Source organism: Tamandua tetradactyla, chromosome 3 (genome assembly GCF_023851605.1).
Source record: "Tamandua tetradactyla isolate mTamTet1 chromosome 3, mTamTet1.pri, whole genome shotgun sequence".
Classification (NCBI taxonomy): Eukaryota; Metazoa; Chordata; class Mammalia; order Pilosa; family Myrmecophagidae; genus Tamandua; species Tamandua tetradactyla.
In genome coordinates, this window is record NC_135329.1 from 112,286,318 (window position 1) to 112,313,765 (window position 27,448).

Here is a 27,448-nt window from a genome sequence, read left to right on the forward strand (position 1 = left end):
ACCCCCAGAGGAAATTTATTTTTTCTTTTAGAAAACTCTTAGCTTGGGGAAGATGATATTAACCCAATCAAAGGGTTTATATCTTTGTTATAGATGGTCTATTTTTTGTCTCTTATTCCTAGGATATGGCAGCCTTGGAAATCACGAGTCACAGCTGTCAGCCTGAGGTAATTACCTGAACCTGCTCCTCTTTGGAAGACCCTGAACTGCAAGTTTTATTTCCCTAGTCCCAAGAGATGCTAAAATCTCTGCTAAGATTTCTTATCTTCTCAGTCTCCAGTCTCCAAGGAGAAAAGTGGTGCCCTCTTTCTGGAGTTCCAGAAAGATTCTGCAAATAGATTCTATATCTGTGCACCTTTCCTAGATTTAATATGTTTTTATTACAATCAAGTGCTAACTCTGCCTCAACATCTTGGGTAGTCTATCCATGTTTGCAGAATTATGCTTATGGTACTATGGAATGCATTTGCCTTTATAGCTTGTTAGGAGAAAATCAATCCTCTCATCAAAAGATTCTGAATGTTGGAGTTTTTTGTCCTTAATTTATACAATTGCATTTTGTAAAGGGGCTAAAAATTAGGTACTTTTTGCAAAGGAAGACTTCAGGAACTGGGAGAGTGTTTGAGAGGGTAAGATAGTAAAAAAGGATTTACAAAGCACTCGACCCTAGCCCAGTTTACCATTTTAAAGTTCTCTTTCATGTTTGTGTCTCCTTTCCTACCTTTTTCTCTTTTGACTGTACCCAAAGAGGCAGGGCTAGAAAGCACTTAAAAAGCATTTGTTTTAGACTTTCACAGCACTTGTGGATCAAAAAGAAGATTTCACATACATTTCTGCTTATGAAATATAGGTAAAGCACATAACCAAAGGTGTGTTTCTTTTCTTTTCCCCATTGTTCTCCTTTATTTCACATGCAAAATGTACTTGGTTAGGAAGTCATTGTTGAAACTTGTGTTCTGCATCTTTTAAATAAGCATTGTACTCTGAGAAGGAGAGTGATGTGTTTCATTTTAACTAGTGCAATGACAAAGTTTCCAGTTGAGTCAAGGAAAAAGTGAAAGAAAGAGAAAAATGAACCAGACAGTGAAACAGCAAAGAATGCACAGATAACAAGGAAATGGTTTCCTTGGCAACAACGGAACTTTGGAAGTTTTCAGACAAGAGTACAACTGGGTACAAAGTATCTGATTAAAATTTATTGCAGGAGAAGGAAATAGTGCAAATTCTAAAGGTGCCAGAATATTCACTGTAAATCTGAATGTGACTGCTGAAAATTAATTTGTAGAATTTTCTAATTGAGATTACTTTCTCTATTTTGGTATATGACAACATTTGAGAGACCAGGTCAATCTGACAAAGAAAGGTTTGAACTATCTACCTTACATTTATGTTTGATTTATGACTTAAGAAGCAAAATCTGTTGACCGGAGTGACAAATACATATGTTAATGAGCAACTCCCGACATTTATTTAAGGAGAACCCTGATATTGCCTTTAAACTTCATCTCTTCAGAGAAGCATAATATTATGTTGTCTTCCTTTTCAACTATCAAGAATAAGATTTATTGTGGGGTCTTTTTCTGTACATTTAAAAACAATCCATATCAAGCATTTTGCTTTTCAAAGCTAAAATTGTAATCCAGATCATCATGATGAGAATCTATTTGTACATACAAACTTTCGATAAACAGAGCCAACTGACCATTTTGATGATCTTGTTCTTCAAGATACATGCTATTAATCTAGTGTTACAACTTTTTTGCATGTTCCAAAATATGGAGAAATAGAGCATAAAGGGTTATTGGATTGCTAAAATTTTACCAATTCTGGAAGAAAAATTGCATCTGAAATGAGTCATCAAAAACATAAAAAATCTTGCACATTTCTACTTATGCTCACAATAACGGTTATCATTAACTTTATAAAGATGATCCTGTCTTTTGACAATTATGTGTCACCAGCATGTAAGGAAACTGCATCTTTCAGTTCTCATTTACTTTACTTTATATACTGGGGATAATCAACATAGAAGTGGTTAGTGAGCTTTAATTTATTTTTATCTGTCATTACCACTAAATTTTCTGAGAACTTTGCATGCATAAGATATTCAATCCCAAAATAGCAACTGAAGTCATGCATATATAAGAAAATTGAAAAATAATGGAACATTTTCACTTTTCTAATATATAAGATAATGCTTTGATAAAAATACTTGGAGATTTTTGCTGAAAAGATCTGGGAAAGCAGAAAGCATTTTATTTATTACTTCTGCCCTTGGCTATAGCTAAAATTAAGGAAGTTAAATAAAAGAAATATATGCCTTCACTTAACTTAAAATTTTTGCCATGCAGAAAAAATAATCCAGGTCAAAATTTTAACAAAGGATATAGTTCTGAATAATCTAAATGATTCATTTATCACTAATAATGATGGGTAATACATCTAATGAATAGAAAGTAAGAAATAAAGTTAACATAATATACAGAACTATGTTTGGGTATCCACATTTGCTTTCATTACTTCCATATCTGGTAGTTGGCATTTGAAATGCCACTGATGAAAAGACAAGGAATTTCTAATTCAAGAAATTCCTATACACGCACACACACACACACACACGCACACACACACACACACACATATATATATATATATATATATTTTTTTTTTTGCATGGGCAGGCACCTAGAATTGAACTTGGGTCTCCAGCATGGCTGGTGAGAACTCTGCATGCTTAGCCATGGTGGCCCGCCCTCAAGCTCTTTTAAAATATTTTTGGGGGGAGGTCCACGCTGGCTCAGCAGGCAGAGTTCTCACTGGCCATGCTGGAGACCTGGGTTCAATTCCTGGTGCCTGCCCATGTTAAAAAAAAAAAAAAAAGAAAGAAAGAAATATTTTTTGGCAAATAAAATGTTCTTGTCATTGGGCCTAAATTTTCACTGTTAACTAATTTATTTCGATTCCCATATTAAAGAATCACTATTTTGACAAAAAAGAGAAAACTTCTCTGCCCTTTTAGAATTACAAATGTTTTTTTCCGTTATACAAAATTGGTGCAGTAAGAAATTCATTATTTACAATGTCAATTGCCTTGCAGTTGAAAGTCTGATGATTTTTATAGAGATAATTACTAATGTGCATATTTCTGGTAGTTTTCAGCATGACACCTATTTCTTTTCATTAAAACTTTGTTGAAGGCCTACTATGGCCTTAATAGCCTAATAAATTCTTAGAACCTAAAAAAAGGAAATCCAGAGCAAAATCTAGACCCTAAAAGAGGTTACACACTCCTAGGAGGAAAAGTCATGGATATCAAATTACTTCTACATACCTCATGCTTTCATGTTTCTGAGCTTTTCAGCATTCAAATTAAAGTTCTATTCTGAATGCTATTTTCTATATATGCAATGATTCACTCAGCTAGATGTAGACTCTCCCACTACTTGTTTTTCCCATAGAATTTTCCTTGAACTGAATCTCATTAATTCTTACATGTGTGTTTTCTTACATTCTATTACTTAAGATCAATAACCATTAAAAATAATGATAATTGCTAATACATACCTTTAGTATGTGCCAGATAGTTTCTGATTTTTTTAGATATGTCAACTCATTTCATCCTCACAGCATTCCTACACAATAAGCACTATTATTCTACATATTTTGCAGCTGAGAAAAGTTAAGCACATAAAAATTAAATGTCTTTCTCCAGCTCTTAACCTTGTGAATTTGTGCAGCATGGAATCATGTCAAAGGGTTTGGCTCCAGAAACTATGTCCTTCACTACTATATTATACTGCCTTTTCTTAGAGGAGGATGCAACTGACCAGGAGGTAATGAGTATGCTTATTACTTGGCTTAACCTAATTTGATATAAATCAATTATATGTCTTGAAAAAGTTGGTCTGTTATTTATGAGGAAATATGGTATTTTTCTAGAGTATTTGTGCTGGGTTAAAACTGTTATGTACCCTAGAAAAGCCATGTTCTTTTAATCTGATCTTGTGGGAGTAGACCTATTGTTTGGGTGGGAAATTTTGATTAGGTTGTTTCCATGGAGATGTGACCCCAGCAATTCAAGGGGGGTCTTAATTATTTTTCTGGAGTCCTCTATGAAGAGAATACAAGGCAGGAAATATACAGAGAGCTCAGCACTGACACAGAGGGCAGAGAAATGAAACCAAGAGACACAGACATTTGGAGAGTCTCAGCTAAGATGTGAAACCCAGAGTTTGCCCCAAAGAAGAAAAGTGAAGTTCCACACACATTTAAAGAGAAAGACACTGGAATCAGAAGCTGAAAGCAATGATGTGGGGGCAAGGACCAGCAGATGTCAACCACATGCCTTCTCAGCTGACAGAGGTGTTCCAAATGCCAACAGCCTTTCTTCAAAGTTCAGGTATCTTTCTTTGGATGCCTTAACTTGGACATTTTCATGACCTTAGAACTGTAAATTTATAACCTAATAAATCACAATTGAAAAACCAATCCATTGCTGGTATATTGAATTCCAGTAGCTTTAACAAACCTGAAACAGATTTTGGTACTAAGAGTGGGGTGCTGCTGAGTTTACAAATACCAAACATGTTAGAAGGGTTTTTTTAATCGATACAGGGAAAATTCTGGAAGAATTCTGAGGAGCTTGATAGAAAAAGCCTAGATTTCTATGAAGAGACTGTTGGTAGAAATATGGATTCCAAAGATAAACATCCAATGAGGCCTTAAAAAGACATGATGAATGTGTCATTGCAAATTAGAAGAAAAGTACCCTTTCTCTTAAAGTGGCAAAGAATTTGGCAAAATTGAGTTCTGCTGTTGGATGGAAGGTAGAGTTTGAAAGTGACAAGCTGGAAACCTTAGCTGAAGAAATTTCCAAACTAAATGTGGAAAATGCAATCCTGGCTTCTCCTTGAAGTTTATAGTAAAAATGTGTCAGGAAAGAAATAATCTGAGAACTGAATTCTTGAGTACAAAGAAAACAGAAATTGATGCCCTGGAAAATTCTCGGCCTCCAGAAAGTGAGACTCCAGAGAATAGTGTCCCATGTGAGGATTTAACCAAACATGAAAACAGCCATTTAGGAAAGGCCTGGACTGGAAATGTAGTTATCCAGAAAGGATTTGTGAAAAGTCCTATTGGCTGATGGTTGTGTTCTCTGTGTGCTGCATAGAAAATTGTTAAGTTTGTTGTGAGAACTGTTTGAACCCCACCATGGCAGTCTGGGATGAAAAGGGACAGATTGAAGGAAAAATGATTTCAATTGTAGGCCCATGGAAGCTAAGGTTCTGGAGCCAAGAAACTATGGGTCAGGAAAGTGGACCCACCCATACATGTGGAAGGGTGATTTTATCTGGAGTTTGGAGAGGGTAGGCCTTCCTCCTCAATGTTCAGGAAGAGTTTTACTATCTCAGGCCTAGGAGTGTGGATCATTCTCCCGGGATTTGGGAAAACCTGGTCCCTACCCCACTGTTCTAAAGGGGTTACGCATGTGCCCTGGAGATAGCAGAGAATCCAGGTACTGTCCAAGTGCTTGAAGAAGGTGGGGCCAAAACCAAAGTGGCCTCCCCAATGTTTGGATATGTTGAAATGTTCACTCCAATGTTTAGAGATAGCAGGGCCATTGCATAAGCCCTTGGAAAGGGTGGGACTGCCACTCTCTCAAGCCCTGAGGAGAAATGATTCTCAGACTGTAAATCTAATGGAGTTTGCCTTGCTGTTTTTCAGAACTCTTTGGGTTTGCTGATCCCTGGTTTCCTTTCAATTTCTCCCTATGGCAATGGGAATGTTTATCCTTTTTTTTTATCCAATGACTGTTCCTCCTTTGAATATTGGAAGCAGATAACTTGTTCTGAATTTCACAGGTCCACAGAGCAGAACTTTGCCTTAGGACAGACCATGACTGTAGCTGAGCTTGATGAGATTTTGTACTGTTTTTGACTTTGTATTGTGTTTGTATTATTACTGAAATGTTTTAAGGCTTTTTGATATTGTGATGGAATTAATATATTTTGTATATGGAAATAAAATGTCTTCTGGAGAAAATCAATGTGATGGTTTGAAACTTTTATGTACCCCAGAAAAGCCATGTTCTTCTAATTCAATCTTGTGAAGGCAGACCCATTGTTTGGATGGGACATTTTGATTAGAGATGTGATCCTGCACATTCAAGGTGGATATCAATCCTTTTACCAGAGTCTCTATGATGAGAATAAAAGGCAGAAAATAAGAACTCAGAGCTGACACAGAGGACAGAGAGATGAAACCAAGAGTTACAGAACTTTGAAGATACCAAGCTAAGGAGTGAAACTCACAATTTGCTCCAGAGAAGCTAAGTGAGTATCCGCAGACACTTAGAGAGAAAGCCACTGGAATCAGAAATTGAAATGAACAGGGAGCAAGGGCCAGTAGATGCCAGGTGTGTCCCTTTACTGCTGACAGAGGGGTCCCAGATGCTGGTGGCCTTCCTTAAAAGGCAAGGTATCTTTCTCTAGATACCTTAATTTGGACATTTTCATGGCCTTAGAACTATAAATTTGTAACCTTAGAAATTCCCTTTGTAAAAGTCAACCCATTGCTGCTATATTACATTTTGGCAGCTTTAGCAAACCAAACCAGTATTTTTAAATTAGGTATTGTCCAGTTTACACTTTCCACTGAACAAAAATTATTCCAAGACCATGTGATTTATTTTAGAATATCTCACAGGATCTAATGCAGGATTTTGCTGATTGCTGTGTTTAATAAATAATATCATATAAGTGAATAAGAAACAAGTATGCTAGAAAGGCATGGAAAAAAGTGCCAAAAGGGAAGTGTAATACAACAAAAACTTTGAGAAGAAAGTGTTCATGAATTAGAGCTAGGTTTTTCTTTTTGAGGGAAAATGTTTGCAGAGATCATACTTGAATTGGACCTTGTAAAAATTTTATTTGATTTGAATAAGAAAGTAGAATAAATGGAGATGTTTCTCAAAGTCAAAATCTGTAAGAAAAGTTCAGAGATAGAATGACATAATCAGGATGAAATAAACATAATAATCTAAGTTAGGTAAAGGATTCCCGTTATGAAAATAAACTAGAAATACATATATGGAAAGGGGTAAAAAAAAAAAGCTGTGAGGTAACTAAAAGCCTTTTAAGGAGTTAGGACTCATTCAAAGTAGATATAAGGGATCTGTATAAAATAAGATTTAAAAATGATTAATCTAGTGGCAATTTGAAGGATGAATATCTAGAAAGAGATTCATAACCTGGAGGAGTATAATCAAATAAGTGGTGAGCTGACAGAACTGTGTAAAGATGGCAATTGTGACAAAAGAAGTGACAAATATTTAAAAAGAATGAAATTTAAAAACTGACTGGCCTTGGTGATTGTGCTGCTTTGAAAGTTCTGTGTACCCCCAGAAAAGCCATATCCTTTACTCCTGATTCAATAGTGTAGGGTGGAAATTTTGGATTGTTTCCATGGAGATGTGACATCTAATTGTGGGTATGACATTTTGATTAGATGGAGATGGGATTCCACCCATTCCAGGTGAGTTTTGACCAGTCCTTTAAAAGAAGAAATATATTGGAGTTGCTTCTGAGCTGACACAATCAGAGACATTGGAGATGCAGAAAGAAAACATTCCCAGGGAAGCTGTTTGAAACCAGAAGCCAGAAGACCAGCAGACACCAGCCACATGATTTCCCAACTGACAGAGGTATTTGGATACCATCAGCCTTTCTTGAGTCAAGATATCTCTGGATGCCTTAGTTTGGACATTTTTATGGCCTTAGAACTGTAAACTTGTAGTTTAATAAATTTGCATTATAAAAGCTATTCCATTTCTGGTATATTGCATTCCAACAGTATTAATAAACTAATGTAGTGATGAAGTGAATGCAAAGGAATCAGGAGAAAAAAGGAATTAGGAGCTCAAGATAGTTCAGTTAGGAAGCAAGAACACAGTAACAAGAAGTGAGAGATACAGAGTCAGACACCCTGTATTCAAATTCCATTTTTTTCTACTAACTGGGAGATTTTTAGTAATTAACTTAGCATTCCTTTGCCTGTATTGCTTCAACTGTAAAATGGGAATATTAATGGTGTTTACTTCATCTGGCAGCTATCAAGATTAGGTACAATGGTACATACAGAGTGTCTGGCTGGTAGGAACCCTCAACAACTAACATAAAAATCACTAATATTTTTCTGTTGATTTTCAGTGTCTCAATAGAGTATAAGTCTGTAAGTTAAAGGTATTTCAGAAGATTTACAATAATGAAACATATAGTTAAAACTTATAAGAAACAGTAACTAGAAAGAAAGCCACTAGAACCAGAAGCTGAAAGCAATGAACTGGGAGCAAGGACCAGGAGACACCAGTTACATGCCTCTCCAGGAGGGCAGAGACTGTGTCTGTTCCACTCATAACTCAATACCTGGCAAGGTGTTTGCATTCAGTAAGCAAACTCTGAGTGAATAAAATAGTTTTAAGGAAATAAAAAATTGACTACAATAAGAAAACAGGGGCCTAGGTTGTAAGTTTTCATAGCAGACATATTTAGTCCAGAGCAGTAATTATTATTTCTGGATTTCAAGAGGCTGTTTTACATATGTATATATAAAAACTGATATATTTAGAGATAAGAACAAAGCCAACCAGGTTGGGGTTACAGTAATTCAGAGCACAGGAGTGACAAAGTCAGTGTCTATATTTTAGAACCATACATAGTTTTTGAGACCAAAGGAAGAAAGGTTTATTTGTTCTGGAAACTAAATTTTCTGTAGTACATTGTTTAACTCAACCTGTCTGTATAGCTCATTTGAACAACTGACACACAGGGAGCCCAGAATAAGAAAGAGGTCCTTTAATCCTGTATAGTTTAATATAAGGCCTAGATATATCCTAGAGTATATTAAACAGATAATCAAAAAGTATTAGCAAAGTCCTTTGAGAAAAAATATGGAACTATTAAACTTTACCATCAGGGAATCCCCTGATACTGTGTCAAACATTAGGGGCACCCAAATCAATAGGCCAATCCCTTGATCTTGAGGCTTACTCTTGAGAAGCTCGTGTAGGTAATGGAGTGGTTTAGCCTACCTATTAGTATGCCTAAGAGTTACTTCTGGAGGACATCTTTTGTTGCTCACATGTGACCTGACTCTTGCTAAGCCTAACTCTGAAAGTGAAACCACTGCCCTCCCCACTACGTGGGACATGACATCCATGGGTGAAAGTCTCCCTGGCAATGTGGGCAATGACTCCCACGGATGAGTCTGGCCCTGGCAATGTGGGATCAACAATTCCATCCTGACCAAAAGGGAGAAAAGAAGTGTAATAAATAAAGTATCAGTGGCAGAGGGAGTTCAAATAGAGTCGAGAGATTACTCTGGGGTTTGCTCTTATACAAGCTTCACTTAGACATTGCTATGTATCATAACCTGCCAAACCCCAACCAGGACCATTCTATCCAATCCTAAAGAACACCTAGGGCAATATATAAGATCCCACAAGGATTCCACTCCAGAAACTTACAATTTCCAGATGGGTCCCTGGACAAGATAAGTCCTGAAACCTAGAGAGCCCCAGCCTCTCCTGAACATCAGATAGTTCCATCTCCCTACCCCATATTAGTGACAGCCCCTTCCAACATGAAAAAGTTAGAATGACCATAGCCCAAACACCCCTAAAGAGAGGGATAGAAAGATCAAAGGTGATGGTGGAGTTATACAGAGAAGATAGGATTTAACAAATGAATATGATTGCTGTATCATCAAATTGACATCTCTTTTAGTCTCCAGTATTTTAGAGCAGTGAGAAGTAAAAACTTAAAACTAAACTCTGAAATAACTTCTACAGCTGATTGTGGTGCTGTCCTTTGAAATTTATTGCTTTCTTATATATATGTTATTTTTTACAAAAAAATTGATTGTGATGATAAAAAATGAATTGAACATTTTTAAGATATAAGCAGTTCTTTATTCTAATAGTTCTGACAATTTTGCTGAATTTGGTAATCTCTTAAAGGCTCAGCAAAAATATTTGCTACTGCCTTGGTGAATTTTGAAACATAAATGTCTTTAAGAATGATAAAAAAATATTGATCACAATTTCTTGTGAGATTACTCATCATGACCCATCTTGTAAGGAGTGTAGCTAAGAAATGACTCTACTTCTGTCTAATTCCAAAGACTTTTTTCATATTTTCACACCTCTGTCAGTAACTTAGTCCAATGTTTGATTAAGTACTAATGCTTTTAGTGATGCACAGAAGAGAGAATGTGATTGGTTGACAAGGCTAATTTTCAGGATTTAATCACTAATCAGAATGTGCTTTTTAGTTTTGAGAAATAATATATATATATATTTGCATGGGCAGGCACCAGGTATCAAACTTGGGTCTCCAGCATGGCAGGTGAGAACTCTGCCTGCTAAGCCACTGTGGTCCACCCAGTAACACATTTTTTAAGTTAATATTTCTAAAGACTGCAGAGTATCTTATCAAAATGATAATATTATGAGGTTCTTATCAAAATGGTAAATATGTATCAAATATATTTTGAAATCTGAAGCCTCCAAATAGAAGTTTTACTTTGTCTAAATGTACAATTTTCCCTAATCTCTTATTTTTAAGCAATTAATATAAAATATTTCAGGGCTATGGTAGTTAGATTAAGTTGTCAACTTGGCCAGGTGAAGGTACCTAGTTCTGTTGCTGTGGACATGAGCCAATGGCATGTGAACCTCATCTGTTGTTGATGACATCTGCAGTCGGCTAGGAGGTGTGCCTGCTGCAATGAATGATGTTTGATTTAATTGGCTGCTGCTTAAATGAGAGACTCAATGTAGCACAGCCCAAGCAGCTCAGCATACCTCATCTCAGCACTCACAGCTCAGCCCAGGCCTTTGGAGATGGAAAAAGGAATCACCCCGGGGAAAGTTGTTGGAACCCAGAGGCCTGGAGAGGAGGCCAACAGAGATTACCCTGAGCCTTCCCACATAAGAAAGAACCTGAGAAAAAAGTTAGTGCCTTTCCTCTAAGAACTAACAAAATAAATTCCCTTTTGTTAAAAGCCAAGCCGTCTTTGGTGTGTTGCATTCCAGCAGCTAACAAACTAGAATGGAGACGGGGGTGGGGTGGGATGGGGGGGTGGACGGGACATTAATTGGTCAATATTAAATTCAGTCATTTCTTAGAATTCATGAAGGAAAGTATAAATATCTATTGAAATTCAGTTATAGTACAGTCTACTCAAGGGCTTAATGAAATTAATGCTACTTATATTATGTGCTTCTCTAAGTTAGCCTTCTGGAAATTGAAGGTAACTGCTAAATGGTTAAAAAAAAAAAAAAAGGCCTTCAGAAATATCATTAATTTTGTTTGGTTGGCATTAAAATTTTCCAAGGAACCTTCAAAATTAGTATAGCAATTGTCAGGAATTGAGCCCAAATACACATTGGATTGAAGATTCTCAAAAATAAGTTATTTCCTTTATTTTTACATCTATTAGTTTTTTGAAACTAGTATGTACACGTGAGTATGTATTGGTTTTCTATAGCAATAGAAATGTATATTTTAACCTTCACAGTAGGGCCCACAAATTCATTTGCCTCTAAATTGATGCTGGAAATAAACTACATGTTTTAAATGCATCAATATGTAGACCTCTATTTTCTAAACAATATTAGACCTACTTATTAGAGCTTTTGATAACAACATTAATGACCTTTCATTTTCTGTAAGTTGACTTTTAGGATCATTCAATCCAATAAAAGCTGAAGTAGACATGACATGCACCCATATTTTATGCTTTGGATGTTAGCCAAAAGTTACTTTGTTTTTTTAATTTTGTTCAGTAGCTTTATTCTTTCACTAAAGAAACACACGGTAGCAATAAATGTGTACGGCGTGATTCTTCTCATAAGGGTTTCTTCCTCATTGTTTTGTTCTACATTATTTTATTGATAAATATACTAAGCTAAAGGAATGACTTATCTTTGTAGCCTCATCAATTTAAAAGCTACATGTGATTTAATTAATAGGAGGAGTTTATGGGAAAAGCTTTTATCGATGGGCAATGGTTTGAAATATCTTGGCCTCTTGAGGGAGATGCACTATAATAATTGGTCTTAGGTCATGTTTGAGAGGTCAGGTCACTTTATATTCTCTCCTAACTAATAGAGAAGTCAGGTGAGGTTGTTTCCTGACACGACTTCTATTTCATTATTTTGGCTATTACAGACACCAAGAAGCTATTTCCAGTATTATTGGGCTCCGCAGACATAGTTATTGGCAAGCACAGTGTAAATAAAGAAAACAGGCAGTTCTATTAATACCAGAACATCAATTTACCATTAATTTTCTAATCTTGATTGCATGACAAATCACATTTGCTAAAGTTATCGTATTGTATTCTAAAAACAAGATAGCCAGCTGCGGTATGGTGTGAGATGCTGTATTCTAGCTTGGGTTTTGATACTGTGAAGCTTTAGCCAAATCATTTTATTCAGTGATTCTCAAACTTCACTGAACACTACAATCATTGAAGCATCTTAAAGAAAACAAAACAAATCAGAATGTTGATGTCTGGGACCCACAAACAGAGTGTTATTCTCCTATGATTCTTTTCAGGGCATCAGATATTCCAACTATTATCTTAACACTTTTGTGCATGTGTATGCAGATAAGCAGAAGCACATATAAGCTAAATTTGAAAAGATATGAATAAATATTTAACTTAATACATATAATATTTTAATTAAAATGTATTTCCATTTCCTTAATTGGTATTGAAAGCTATAGACATTACATACTTTAATTAAGGCATTTTTCTCCATTTCTTCTTTAATGAAGTCCACATAATCTAATCTGAAATCAAATGTAGTCAAATATAAATCCAAATGGGGTGCTTTTAGAAGGTAAAGACTCCAACATCCTTTATTTCTTCATTTAAAAATAAACTTCTAACTGAAGATGTGAATGTAATCATGTCACTCAGAAGAAAGAGAGTTTGATTGGTTGGTTATTATATAATATACAATTTATTACTATTATGCTGGTGAATTTATGGGTCTTTTAATATTCAAAATATAACCAGGAGAAATTATTAGTCTTCAATTTCCTTTATTAGTAATAGAATAGAGAAAATATACCTTAATTATAGTAAATATATTTCTGCTGTGCTGAGCAGGTGAGGACAGGATGGTCTCTGATTTCAAAGGATCTTAAAATTCCACAGTTGAAGACCCAGCTTTTGTCACTCAAGAAAATGAAAGGCTAATCTTCATTTACTCAGGCAATTAATTTAAATTATGTAAACAAGAGGTCAAATCCAGAGATTTTCAGTCTCTGAAAGTTAGAAAAAGATATGAGAATAAACTGATATATAACAAATAAGAGAGAATAGTTATCTGAAATCTCATTCTTTTGGATCCTGATATGATGTGATGGATGCCAACGTAACCTCATGATTTTTGGCTGTACCTTCTTCGACTCTTGTAATGGTTTAGTTTCATGTGTCAACATGACTGGCTTATGATGTCCAGTTTGGTGAAAAAGGCACTGGTCTGATTGTTACTTTGAAGGTATTTTGTAGATGGACTTAAATCATTAGTCAGTTCAATGCACCTATGGCCGATGATATCCACACTCAACAAAGGAGATTGCTTTCAGCCACGAGATGAGTTTCCTCATCCAATCAGGGAGAACTGAGGTCTTCAGCAGTTAGAAAGAATAATTTCTTTCTCTACCTCAGACAGCCAGTTTCTCATGGGGATTTCATCTTGGTCAACTTCATCAAGTTTCCAACTTGCAGTCTGCCCATGAAATTCGAACTTGTCAATCCCCACATCATATGAGCCAATTCCTATGATAAATCTCAGCATATATCCTACTGGTCTGTTTCTCTGGAGAATCCTAATACACCACCTATGGGAATTTATTTGCAAAGGGTACGCATCTCAACCTGTCTTATGGAGTTTTCAAACTCTCTTGAATTCCTACTGAGTTTATCAACGATTGAGGTTGAAGAAGACAAACCAAAGATTCTATTTTCAAAATTTATACCAAGGAAATTAGTTTAAAGTTGAAGATCACACAAAAAGGATTGAATTAACAGAGCATTCAGAAGCAGTAAGAAGCCCATCCCCAAGTGGGAAAAGGAGCAAACATACATATAATCCACCATCTTCTGATAGTAAAATTGAATATCTCTCCTGGAGATGAAAATATCTTTGCCTCTTTATTATTTGTCAACATCTTTTTACCATTCACTGATCTCCTATGTTCATTGAATCCATTACTGTCAAGCTATTCATTTTTCTTGTTTATTTTATACAACCACAAAATTGTAAGATTGGGAAAGACCCTAAAGAGGTTCTCCACCTCATCCCTCCTTCTTCTAAAACATGATTGTCTCTCTTCTCAATCACAGGCTGCAAAACATGTTCAGAGGATTTAGATGTAGTGTCTCATGTATGTCTGTATCAGATAAGGTCACTGTTAATTTCTACTGTCTTTGACAGAAAAATGTCATCTCTTCATATCTTCTTTGGAATCCGTCCTTGGATATGCATTTATTTTATGCTGCATGAACTCTTTCACCTCATTTCACTTTGAATCGTTGTTTTCTTATTTTTATTTCATCCTTTTGCAAATGTATTTAATTTCTATCTCATTATTAGTCAGAATTTGGCTCTATATTCTTCCTCCTGGTATCATTACCAAAAAAAAATCTAGAAGGTTTTTGCCTATTGCTAGTTGAGAATCTAGTGATCATCTTTATCTCAAAATAAAAAGGGATTTAAGTTTTAATTATATACATGCATACACACACGTATTTAATATGCTTGTGTGTGTGTGTGTGTGTGTGTGTAATCTCCAAAAATTCTATATTCTATATTTTAGTTCTGTTCTTTTTCACTTTTTCCTGTTCAATTTCGTTAGCATTTATCAATTCACAATAACTTGAGAGCATAGACCAATTAACCCTCAGGAACTTTATAATCATGGCCAAAATGTCAATATGCCTCAAGCATCCATCAGTTTAATTTGATTTGAAATTGGCTTTTTGAGAGTTACTTGAATACACCAACAGTTAATGGTTCTTTCAGTGAGCTAAAAGTGAATAGTGATTATCCTGCAAGCATTGCCGCTGAAGTGAGAGAAAATGTGAGCTCTTATCATAGATACCCTTACAGCCCTTTCCAACAAACTTCTGAAAACCTGACCCTACACATATTTGAAAGATATTTTACCATCCTTTCTAGTAGATAAGAACTTAAATTTAATTACAGTAAGTCTAAAATTATAGCCTTTGGGAAAGAGTCACATACTAAATCCAGGTTTATAGATAACCATAAAATTGAAAAAGTTGCTACTTAGACCCAACTTAAAACTGACTTTTAATACCAAGTTATTGAACAGCTCATCTTAGATTAAGAGAAATCAACATATTTCACTCATGGATCTCTATTTCTTATTGAACATTGGTGACTTATTTTTACATCTTTTTCTTCTTCAAAAGCTATTTCAAAACCTAATGTAAAATGTTTTACATTTATAATGGACCAAGGTAATAAAAACACATGAAGGCAAGTCAGAGTTATCAAATGCACCATTTCCTAATCTAATATTCTACAGGGTATAAATGACGGAAATAACGGAAGTTCAATCAATGTTTTCTATCACACTACACATGACCATCATAATAAAGGCCTATTGTTTTGTTGTTATTTATATCATTGAAATTTTGTTTTGAATGTATCTTGTTGTTTCTGAGTTGTGAATTATTTGAAACCCCAATGAATATTAATAATCTGTGGGAAACGAACATTAAAAAAGCAAAGAATTTGAAAAAAATTTACTAGAAAGTGAAATAAAACTACATACAATAAAACTCTTTTCAGAACAGAAATTATTGGAAAACATTGAGTTTTCAATCAAATGCCTTATTTTTGTCTATCTCCAGGACTTGGAGATTTTCATTTCCTTTCATCTTCACCTCTACCATCGTCATAGCAAACACTAATTGAGCAAATTATAATATGTAAAGCACTATTCTCAGTGCTCTCATGCATTACCTAATTTAATATTCATAATATACCAGGAGGTATGTGCTGTCATTTCCCTTCTTGAACAGATGAGGAAGCTGAGGCATAGATAGATATTGTTCTTTTCCCATATTCTTGAAAACCTTCAGGCCTGTTAGAACAGATGAGTTTTGTTCAAGCTGTTATTGATAAAATAATTTACTTATGGTTTGAAATTTAAGCAAGAATGTTCATGTGTCTAGACTCCTGCTCTTTTACATTTAAGCCATATAAACCCAGGGGGAAAGGAACCACTGTCTTTAACGTTTTCATGAAAAGAGGAATGGGAAATAAAAGGAGGCTAAATCTTAGAAATATGACAGAGCTGCATAAGAAGAATTTTAGCATTTGCTATTTTTTTCTCTTTGTTTCAACCCTTGGACATATTTAAATAACTAAACTAAACAAGAATGAATAATTTACAAAATATTACCTGAGCTGCTAATATCCCAGTATGAGCATATGCATTATGCAACAATCTGAAAATGGAATAGAATGTTTGAAATTAAATTGTCCTATGATGTGTTGGGAGAAAGACATTAAAGCAACCAGACTGTGATAACATTTCTCCACTGATTGCTAGGGGTTTGTTTCCAGGAGAAAAAAAAGTCAAATAACTTATTTTAATTTCTTTATACACATGATAATTGGCAAACAGACTAATAGCATCTGCTAGAAAGAAAGCCAATGTCTATGGAATGTTGGAGCAGGATGCCCTTGGTTTAGGCTTCCTTGTGGCAAACAACCTTCAGTCTATACATTGATAAGACATGGTGTATTATTTTTCTCTTGCTGAATAACAAAGTATCACAAATTTAACAGCTTAGAGCAGGATATATATAAGCTTAGAGTTCTGTAAGTCTAAAGTCTATTCACAGCATGATTGGGTTCTCTGTTCAGGTTTTCAAAAGTTGTTATTCAGTTGTTGTCAGGACTGTGTTAAGGCTTCATTTCTGAAGGCTTCAGTAGAGAAGAATTGGCTTCTACGAATCAGTTGTTGGAAGAATTCAGTTCCTTCTGATTGTACGACTGAGGGCTCCATTTCATTGTGGCTTTCATTTATGGTTATCTATAAACCTGGATTTAGTATGTGACTCTTTCCCAAAGGCTATAATTTTAGACTTACTGTAATTAAATTTAAGTTCTTATCTACTAGAAAGGATGGTAAAATATCTTTCAAATATGTGTAGGGTCAGGTTTTCAGAAGTTTATTGGAAAGGGTTGTAAGGGTATCTATGATAATTTCATTATAATTTCAGTTGCTAGAGGCTGCTCACACTCCTGGCCTCATGTTCCCCTCCATCTTCACAGACAACAGTGGAAAATTCTCCTAGCATCAAATCTCCTTCACCAGGAAGTACCAGTGTCTTTAAGGTCTTGCCTTATTAAGCTAGGCCCATTGAGGATAAAATCCCTGTTTTAGGTCAAGTGATCTGGAACCTTAACTACATCTATAAACTCTCATCACTACAGCAGATAAATTAGTGTTTGATTGAATAATTGGGAGAAGGTGTGTGTACACAAAGGGATGGAAATCTTGGAGACGATTTCATAATTCTGCCTATTACTCCTTGCCTCTTGGAAAGTGTAACAAAAATTATATAACATTCTGGGTAATAAAACTAAGGTGCTTCCAACCTTAAATGTTCCCCATTGTGTGAGAAGCCTGTGGACTTAAGAATCCTCTTCTATTGTTCTGGACCAGAGAGCACATAATTGCTGGGGAGAGAGACAACTCCTCCCTTTGCCTGTGCTTTAATTCTGCTATCTTTGAAATTATTAACAGGGCTTGATGCATGGTACTCATTTGTGCATCTTATTTGATGAGCTGATCTCTTTTATTAGTTCACTGTGAAACATATTGTTCACTTTTGTGCAGAAAGGCACTTATGAAACATCTCCTCTAAAGCAGCACCACAAACTCATCCTGTCCCTGTTTTTATTTGTTTGTTTGCCTAGAAGTTATTAAGTGCCAGGCTATAAGGTTGGTTTTATTCTTATCACCATTTTACAAATGAATAAAAGGCACAGAAAAGTTAAATAATTTATCAAACACCAATCAGCTACCAAGTGTGAAAGGTGGGATTAAGTCCTAAAGCAATATGCCTCTTCCTAATTCAGGGCGTTATTAAAGGTAGGACTTACATTCCTAAATAAATACAATTACATTTTTCAGAAATTATTCAGAAATGAGCAATTCAAGAAAAAAATAAAAATAGTTCAAATAGTTCAAATAAATAAAATGTGGAAGAGATTGGACATCTGTAGAAATGTGTGGTTGTGAGGTTTATAAGACAAAGGCTTTCCCAGGTTTTTTCTCAAACATGTATTTGGTTTTCTTTTAGAACTCATCAGATAAAATAGTGTTTTAAACTATAAATTTATATGATTATAGTATAGCTATTGTTAGGTTTATTTTGATTTGCAATATTGTCAAAAATAATAGGCTTGGGGGTCTTTTTGCAAAATGTGTGGTCTGTTAAAAACTTAGTGTTCGAGGAAGAGGCTGCCTTTACTGGTTAAAGTGCATGACCTGTTCTGCTTGTTCCGTTTTGCTCACATGGGGAAATGAAGCATCAGGCTATTTATTTGATAGATATCTGTTGTGCATCAATCTATTGGATAACAATATCACATTAAGACACCTGTCAAATCCTTAAGTACCTCTCTCATGATGTTTGCTATGTCTAAGTTCTTCCAGTATGACTATTTGATTAACATCTGTCTTTTAATTGTGCCCCCTCCCCCCATTTGTTCAATGATTTTTTATTGAGCTATAACCATCCAAAGTGTACAATCAATGGTTCACATATCATCACAAAGCTTTGCATTCATTATTACAATTGATTTTTGAACACTTTCATCACTCCAAAAATAAGAATAAAAATAAAAATAAAAGAAAAACAAACACACCCATAACATCAGAATATCACATACCCCCATATGGGTATTGTTTACTTTTTTTTTTGTCTTATTGTTTATTTTTTTTTTGTCTATTTTTTTCTTACTCATCTGTCCATACATTGGATAAAAGGAGTGTTAATTACAGGTTTTCATACTCACAGGCTAAGGAACACCTTAAAATCTCCATAGTTATTCAATCATCTTCAAGAATCATGGCTACTGGATTACAGTTGAACAGTTTTAAGTACTTTCCTCTAGCTATTCCAATGCACCAAAAACTGAAAAGGAATATCTATGTACTGCAAAAGAATAACCTCCAGAAAGACCTTGTGATTCTATTTGAAATCTCTCACCCACTGAAACTTGTTTTTTGTTTCACTTCTCTTACTCCTTTTGGTCAAGAAGCCCTTCTCATTCCCATGTTGCCAGAGCCAGGCTCATCCCCGGGATTTATGTCCCACATTGCCAGGAAGATTTATACCCCTGGGAGTCACTTTCCATAATAGCGGGAAGAGCAATGAGTTCCCTTACAGAGTTAGCTTAGAGAAAGAGGCCACATAAGCAACAAAAGAGGTTCTCTGGGGGTAACTCTTAAGGCTTACTCATAAGTAGGCTTAGCTTCTCCTTTGCAGAAATAAATGTCATAAGGGCAAGGCCCAAGATCAAGGGCCTAGCCCACCAAATTGGCAGTCCCCAATTCTTGTGAAATATCAGGTCTTCCCCAGGTGGGGAAGTTAAATATTTCAACCTTTTTTCCCAGTCACTCAAGGGGACTTTGCAAATACTTTGTAATCTTCTGTCCAGCTTACTCTGGAATATATCAGAGCATCATACAACCTGTACAAACCAACAAGTTCTCACTCCCTATTGAAGATTCCACGTAATTATGGTGTTTGAATAAGCTGACCATATCAGTTAAAATAGATTACTATAGAAAATATAAATTTTGCATCAAATAAACATCTCTTTCTTTGGTCTCATGCAGAAGTTGAAATTTTAAAATACCGTTAATATTATCCTTCACCCTTTAGTCAGATCAGCTTCATTCATATCTCTATTTGACGTCTAATCACTTTTTCAGTGTACAGTTGCTGTATGGGGTGATGTTGAATTTTCTAGCTCATGACTCTAGCTCTGAGTCTCTGGTGTCATACAAATACCCATCTTTACAATAGGCCTTAGCTTGATAACCTATGCTCTTGAATTCGATTCTGAGATTTTGCACATTATAGTTAGTCCATATGAGTGAGATATGATAAAATTTGTCTTTTTGTTTCTGCCATTTCTTTCGATATGCTGCCTTCATGTTTCATTCTTCTAGTTAAATACTTCAGGACTTCATTCCTTCTTGCAACCACTCAATAGTCCATTGTATGTATACACTGTAGTTCCCCCTCCAGTCTACAGTAGGAGTGCCCTTGGATCACCTTCCTCAACTGCAATTTGCAAACACTGCTGCCATAAACACCAGCATGCAAATGTCCTTTCCTGGTCCCACTCTCACTTCCACCAAGTAAAAAACTAACTAGAGGTTAGACTCACGTGGCAATCCCACCCCTAGCCTCCTCGGCTCTTGAAGCCGAGTCAGGAGAGGGGCGTCGAGGTTGATTTAAGAAATCAGCACTTAGGAGACAAGTATGGTTCCATCACTCAGGGCTCCCTGCTTCTTGGGAGTGAGTCTTTTATTAGTTCTTTCTTAGTAGTTCCCCATCTTAGTAGTAGTAGTCTTATGTTTTCTTGCCTCCCTTTTATATCCTCAGAACTTCCCTTATACGAGGGAGTTCGCGCCGGCGGGAAGGTCCCGGCGGGAACCTTAAATAGTACTATCTCTAGCAGGTCATCTCCCCAAGGTCACACCTGCTTCTTCTCTACCCCCCTTACAGGGGGCATTGTTTTCAGAAACTTCTGCATGCAATGATCCAGGAAGTTCTACTCCCTCCAGCCCGAGGGTAAATAATTGTAAATCAACTGGGACATCTGTTAGCTGCTTGCTCAACAGAGCTTGTAAAAGAGCTTGTACAATATTAACCTCATAAATGCCTGCAACTTCTCACTGATAGGGGAAATAGGGGAATTACTTTATTCCCAGGCACAGATGTCCCTCTGGCCAGGAGGCAACACTAGGTAATCTGCATACTACCCTCCATCAGGGCTGTACCACTCTACTTCCCTCCCAACAATGGATAGGTCCATCTCTCTCTCAACATTTTCTCCAGCACTTGTATCACTCTGCTCATTTTTAAACAGTTTTATTCACACATCATACAAACGTACCTAAGTAAAAAATCAATGGTGCTTGGTTTACTCACATAATCATGCCTTCACCACCACAATCTGCCTGAGGTCATTGCTTTTTCTTCCACAAAGAATCCTATATCCCTCCCCCATATCTCCCACTTATTGGCACTTAGCTTTGGCATATTGCCTTTGTTACATTCAGTGGAAGCATATGATGTTACTGTTAATTGTCGATTCTAGTAAAAAGTGATCATATTTTCCCTCATTTTTCTAACATTAGTCTTAATCTGTGTATCAAAAACTTCAAATCATAATTGGACTTTTTACTGTTTTCTGCTATAATCTAAGGTAATTAGATAACTGTTAGAAATATTCATCCAATATACCCTTTAAATCATCTCAAATACTGGGGGTACATTTTGAAAAACTTTGTTTTAAGGTAATTGAACTAAGTGAACTATCTTTGCTCTGATCGATCCTACACTACTAAAACAGTTTTCTCATGCTATAATTTCCCAAGTAGACTTTCCTGCTGGGAAGGGAATGTACTGGCCAGTTACACAAACATGATCGTAAGTCTAGAAATTCAGTTTCTCATTGTAAATTAATATAAATGCTTATTATAGATTATTTTATGTGTATGATTGCATGTTTTCTTTTAAATTCTAGAGTCTGATCATTTTGGGGTCAATTAAAGCACTGAGTTTGTAAACTTGTAAATATGAAGATCAAACTTATCCTTGTTAGCAAGAAGGAAGAGATGTATAAACTGCATTCATATCTGTTTAAGATCAAGGCACTGTTGAATCACCTTCTGAGACTAGGCAGCCAGCTGCCTTTTACAAAGAAATTTACTATTCATCATCTGACCCCAAACTGCTTCTCACCCTCATTAGTTTATCTCTGAAAATATCTCTGTAACATCATCTCAATTAAATTACAACCTCAAAGTATTTTTTTCATTCTTTCTCTCCTTTTTTCCTTGTAATCTCTTTCCCAAGTCAAGATTTAGTATCTATTGTTCTGTATCTGCTGTAATGTTCCTTACCTTCCAGTCTGAATGTTATCACTCTGGTAAGAAACTCTACCTAGAACCTTTTAATAGTCTTGGAATTAGAATTTTCTGATAAATTGTCTGCATTGCCAGAAAATTAATTTTCTTGAAGTAGAACGCAAATATAATTTCCCCATTGTCTCCTGAATTAACGAACAAATATTTTTTAAAAAACCATAGTCGAATATTCAAGACTCCTCATTATCTCACTGACCACGTGCTTCTAAATTTTTCTTAAAAGAACTCTGCATTTTAATTTACTCATCCAGTTCCTTCTCCTGGAAAACTTCTTATCTCTTTTTGAAAAATTTAACCACTGTACAATACCATTTAAATGTCACCTCCTCCACAATATCTTCCAGAGCTTCATAAATAGGTATTTTATATAGAATATAATTATATATAATTTATACAATATCATATTTATATTTATGTATGTATATCATTTATTTGTCCTTGAATTCTGAGAGAACTGCCTTTTTACTTTTTTCATCCACTATTATCTTTCCTCCTATTAAAGCAACCTACATAATCATTTATATTTCCAAAATTCCACTCAATCAAAACCACTGAAGATTAAAGCTTATGTTCTGTTCATCTTTGTATTACTAAAAAGTCTGTTTACTGAATAGATTATTAATAAAAGCTTCTTTCATTTTAAATGAAATAGATTGAAATTAACTATTGGGATCTCCTATTTTTATTTTCATTTCACCTTGACACTTCTCTCACACTTTCCCCAAAATACTTATATTCTGTGTTTCAACACATGTTGCCATTAAGTCAACCATTTCAACTTCAAGTCAACAGCAAGTTGAAGGCAGTGTAGCAGGCAGCCCCTGCTGGCCCAAGCCATCTCCTCTTGCAGCAGGCGTGCCCCTCACCCTTCCATGCAAACTTAAATGACCTCCTTTTGAAAAAAATTCCCCAAATTCCTCTGAGCAGTCGGAACTACATGTAAACAGGATGCTTGCCCTGAGAACAGGTAAAATTGCACGTAGACAAGGTAAGACAAATTCCTGTGAAGAATCCCCTACCCTAATTGTTCATCCACTTCTGTAAACCCAGCTTCGCGCCTTTCCCGATTTAAAGCACTCAATCATTTTCTTCCAACACCACCAGTTCATACCTTGTCTTGAATTCATCATCCTGACTTTAGAAGCTTTTGTACCCTTTTGTTCAGGTCTCAGACTTTTGAGGTGACTCAGCTGGGCCCCGTGTGCACGCATAAGTCAAATCTTGCTTCCTGACGCTCCGGAGTCTCGGTCCCAATTCCTTCAGTGTTCGCACAATGGCAGCAGTTCATGTCCAGATGGTATTTCAAGAGTGATAGTTTATTAAAGGGTCCTCCTAAAGCACCTAGCATCTCCAGGATTTGAATAATGTTGAAGTTAAATTTCGTAGCTTTAAAATTTAAGTTAAATTTAAATTTAGGTGTCTGTTACTCAGACATCATGGATTCCTTGGAACACGTATGTTACTGGGTTTAATGCAGTAGATATCTTTTGTAGCTCTCCAAGTAAACACCTGGGAAAGGAATATTGCTTCAGAGGTCTACAGCGTATCTGAAGAAAAGATGTTTACACTCTGTATTGAGCATTAGAATGTGTTTTATGCTCAGATACAGGGTACTTTCACAAATGAATGCAGGAAAGTAGAATGGATGTTTGTCATCTTCCTTTCCAATCTGCTTCAGAGTATTTTACTTATGGTATGGACCATGTTTGAGTTTTTTGTTAAGGTGATGAAATCTCACTATACTCAGACATAGGGCGTTATAACATGTCAGCTAATTGAAAGTACATCAAACTAAGCAAACCCTCCATTACAAGCACATATGGAAATTTTTTTTTTCTTGAAAATGTGCTTTGCTTTTTGTTTGTTTGTTTCTTTGTTTGTTTGTTTCATTTCCTTGAGTCAAGGAGATATTTCCTTCTGAGTAGAACCTAGATTGCGTGTGTTAAAAATACCATGGGAATCCTCTATGCAATTATCTTTATGACGTTAAAATACATTTTCTCTCTGTATCTAATAAAATAAAATTTGTGACTTGTATTATATTTTGTTTCCTGTACTGTTTGAAGAAAAAGTCAATAAATTTATGTTTAATTTGTTGCTTTTTTCAGTTTGCTTTGGATTTAGTATTTACAGAAATACAGCGATTTATTTTTTCAAGTATTAAGATGTGGAACTAAAACTGTAAACTACTGAAGCCCCAAATAAATCATCAAGTCAAGTAGATTTCATAGTACTTGTACATTTGCCTCCTTTTCTTATTTTATTTTTGCTCAACTATTAAGGGAAGCTGCTCTCACCTGCAAGAATTAAACTCAGAATGGCACAGTAGGCAATATAGTTCAGGGAAAACACATGAGCCGGGAATTAAGAAACTGTCTCTAGTCTTCTCTATGGTATAATTAGCTACAAAAGCTAAGTCGTATCATTTCCTCATTTGTCATCTGAGTACAAAAAAGTATTTGCTTTAGATTTTTATGAGGTTTAATTGAAATTTTAGATACAAAACATTTTAAAAATAAGCCTATGTGCTGCACAAATTCAGGTAAATGTAGCAAGTTGAATAATAAAATAGAGCAGAAAAAAATAAAGTATGTGGAAGGGGGTAGATGGGAAAACATCTAAGAAGATTTCCAGTAAATAATTACCTTCTCACTCAATTGTTGAATGAATTATGATAGTTCTAAATAAATTATTACTATGTCTAGCCTCTTTTTCTTTTTTTGGGGGGTGGGGGTGGGGGTGGAGGTTGCATGGTCTGAGAATTGAACCCGGGTCACCGGTATGGCAGGCAAGACTTCCACTAAACCACCCGCGCACACTGTGCCTAATCTCTTTTGATGCATTCATTGCAAAATGTAAATATCGATATTGACAATGATGTGATGATGATGAAGAACAAGGTGATGCAGGATTTGGCTGAAGCTCATGTGAAGACTGGACTTCCTAACAGGATGGTGGAGAGTCAGGGTGGTGGTTAGAAATATTGAGGTGCTCCTTCTAGTTCTGGAAGGGCACCCTAAATTCCTAGAGTTTATACCTTTCCTTTAAACACAGGTCCTTATAAACCAATTAAGTATTGTTGAAAAATATATTTTTTCATAAACTGTTTAGTGTTGAAAAAGATATACAAATACAGTAAATGGTTTATGAAAAGAAAATTATTTCCAGCAAACTCCAAACAATAAACAGCTATAGCAAAACAGTGAAACTCAAGTTGGTTCCCCATCTTTTAAAATTATTTCTAAAGCAAGAAGTTAGTAGAGTTATCAATCTTGGTCACAGTCTGAGGTTTTTCCTCCTTGTGTCATTTTGGTTTTTCTCCCCTCAAGCATGCATCAACTATTTCTATCTGATTATTTATGACATCAGTGGCTACATGATATTTTTACCTTCTGACTGCAATTAATCAAGAATCAGTATTTTTAAGGGTAGAGGCATTCAACTTCATCTCAGCCCCTGTTGACACACATTTTTGCTATTCATCAATGGCTTGTTTCAGTTCTTAATTATTATTGAACTAATCTCTGGAAAGTGACGATTGCAAGAGATGTGAGTGGATGATGCCTTCAAGAAATGAATGCATTGGACAGATTTCCTTGCCTGTGAATGCAACCTATTGCTCCAGGGGGAGGGATGTTTTAAACTTCACTGGTTTTAGACAGAAAAATATTTTTTGGAAGGAATGCTATCTATAACATGGTCCTGCAGTACCAGCAGTCTTTTCCCATGGTTACTTTCCATTAGCAACTATTTCAGGCTATAGCTCAAAGGGTCCAAACCAAACTATCTGAAAAATGATGGTGTTTTCCAGTGCTCCTATTGTTTATGCACACTAGATAATGGTTGCAAATACAGTGGTGATGTGAAGCCTTACTCTGTGTTTACATGGAAGATGAAGAGGATCTCTTGCCAGGGCCATAGGTGAAAACTAAAGATAGTGTAGAAATAATTTAACCATTTGGAAAAAGAATTTTGATAGATTTGTACAACCAGAACAGTTCTAAATAGAAAATAAGACACACAGAACATCTGACAGAGAATGTCTTAAGGGACTTTAAATTCTAGACATTTTTCCTCAGAATTCTAATGGTGTGATTTTCTGAACTTATGCATCTTAATTGTGATCACTTTCCCAGGGTAGAGAGAACAATTTTCAGTATAAAATCTAATCCCTTTTCTTAAGTATATAAATATATACTTTTCCCTTGCTTTTATCATGGTTTTTTAAAAATCTTATGATCAAATACTATATTCAAGTAGTATTTTTCATTTGAATTTGAAAATTGCCATCTAGTTGGTGGAGATGAAGTCACTGGAAACAAGGTACTTGTTCTATTGAGTTCTAGATGTGGCACAAAGTCATGTGCAGTGACAGTGTCGAAGAGAACAGTTGCAGTGCTATAAAATATTGAACATGATAAATACTTCATATAAGGTCCAAAATCATCTTTTAAAAATGAATTGCTGAGTTGCATCTGCACTGATGTGCTTTACATCTGTGTTTGAAGTAGCTGCTTCAAATGTACACTCCAGTCACCTTTTCATCCATGCACTCTGAAAACTACATTTTGTTGTTTTCCAGCTCTAGTGTTTACCTTCAGCTTTAAATTTAATTTTGAAAATATTTGTTTACTGACATACAGAATATCAAAAGATTTATTTAAATTTAAACTATTGTACTGGGATATCCACGGCAAAAATAAAATTGTATTTTTAATACTGTCTTTTCCTTTGGCAACTCAGAAAAATCCATGTCTCTGATACCATCCACACACTACAAGAAAAGATAGTATGCCTTCCCTGTAATTTATCACTTTCTGTATGATGGAAAGCCCCATTTTCTAAAAGAAATATCAGAAAAGTAAAGGAAAGCACTTCGTACATTATTTCCATCATTTTATCAAGAACAAAAAGAATGGCTTAATATTTCCTGTAATTCCACTCTCTCCTCCTGCATACAAAGTAAGTTGCACAAGTTCAAGATTAACAGATCCTAATTGAAATGCTAAAAGACAAATATACAGTGTAATTATCCAGTTTGAAATTTAACATTTTTAAAGAAATTTCTATGTGAAAAAAAAATCTGTTCAGAGACTTCTCAACACATGTCATATTACAGAAAGAAATGAGCACCGATTTTTCTAGATATTTTCAGT

General features: G+C 35.4%; 2 long non-coding RNA genes across 2 annotated transcripts in view; one reads left to right on the plus strand and one right to left on the minus strand.

Annotated features, from left to right (window-relative positions):
• Positions 1 to 27,448, minus strand: part of LOC143676299 (uncharacterized) — a 72,446-nt gene that overhangs the window by 40,912 nt on the left and 4,086 nt on the right. The window lies entirely within an intron of this gene.
• The window catches only part of LOC143676298 (uncharacterized), a 156,138-nt gene that overhangs the window by 22,555 nt on the left and 106,135 nt on the right, over positions 1 to 27,448 (plus strand). The window contains exon 2 of the long non-coding RNA XR_013171981.1: positions 123 to 167. This is a non-coding gene — a long non-coding RNA (uncharacterized LOC143676298). The remainder of the gene's footprint in view (positions 1 to 122; positions 168 to 27,448) is intronic.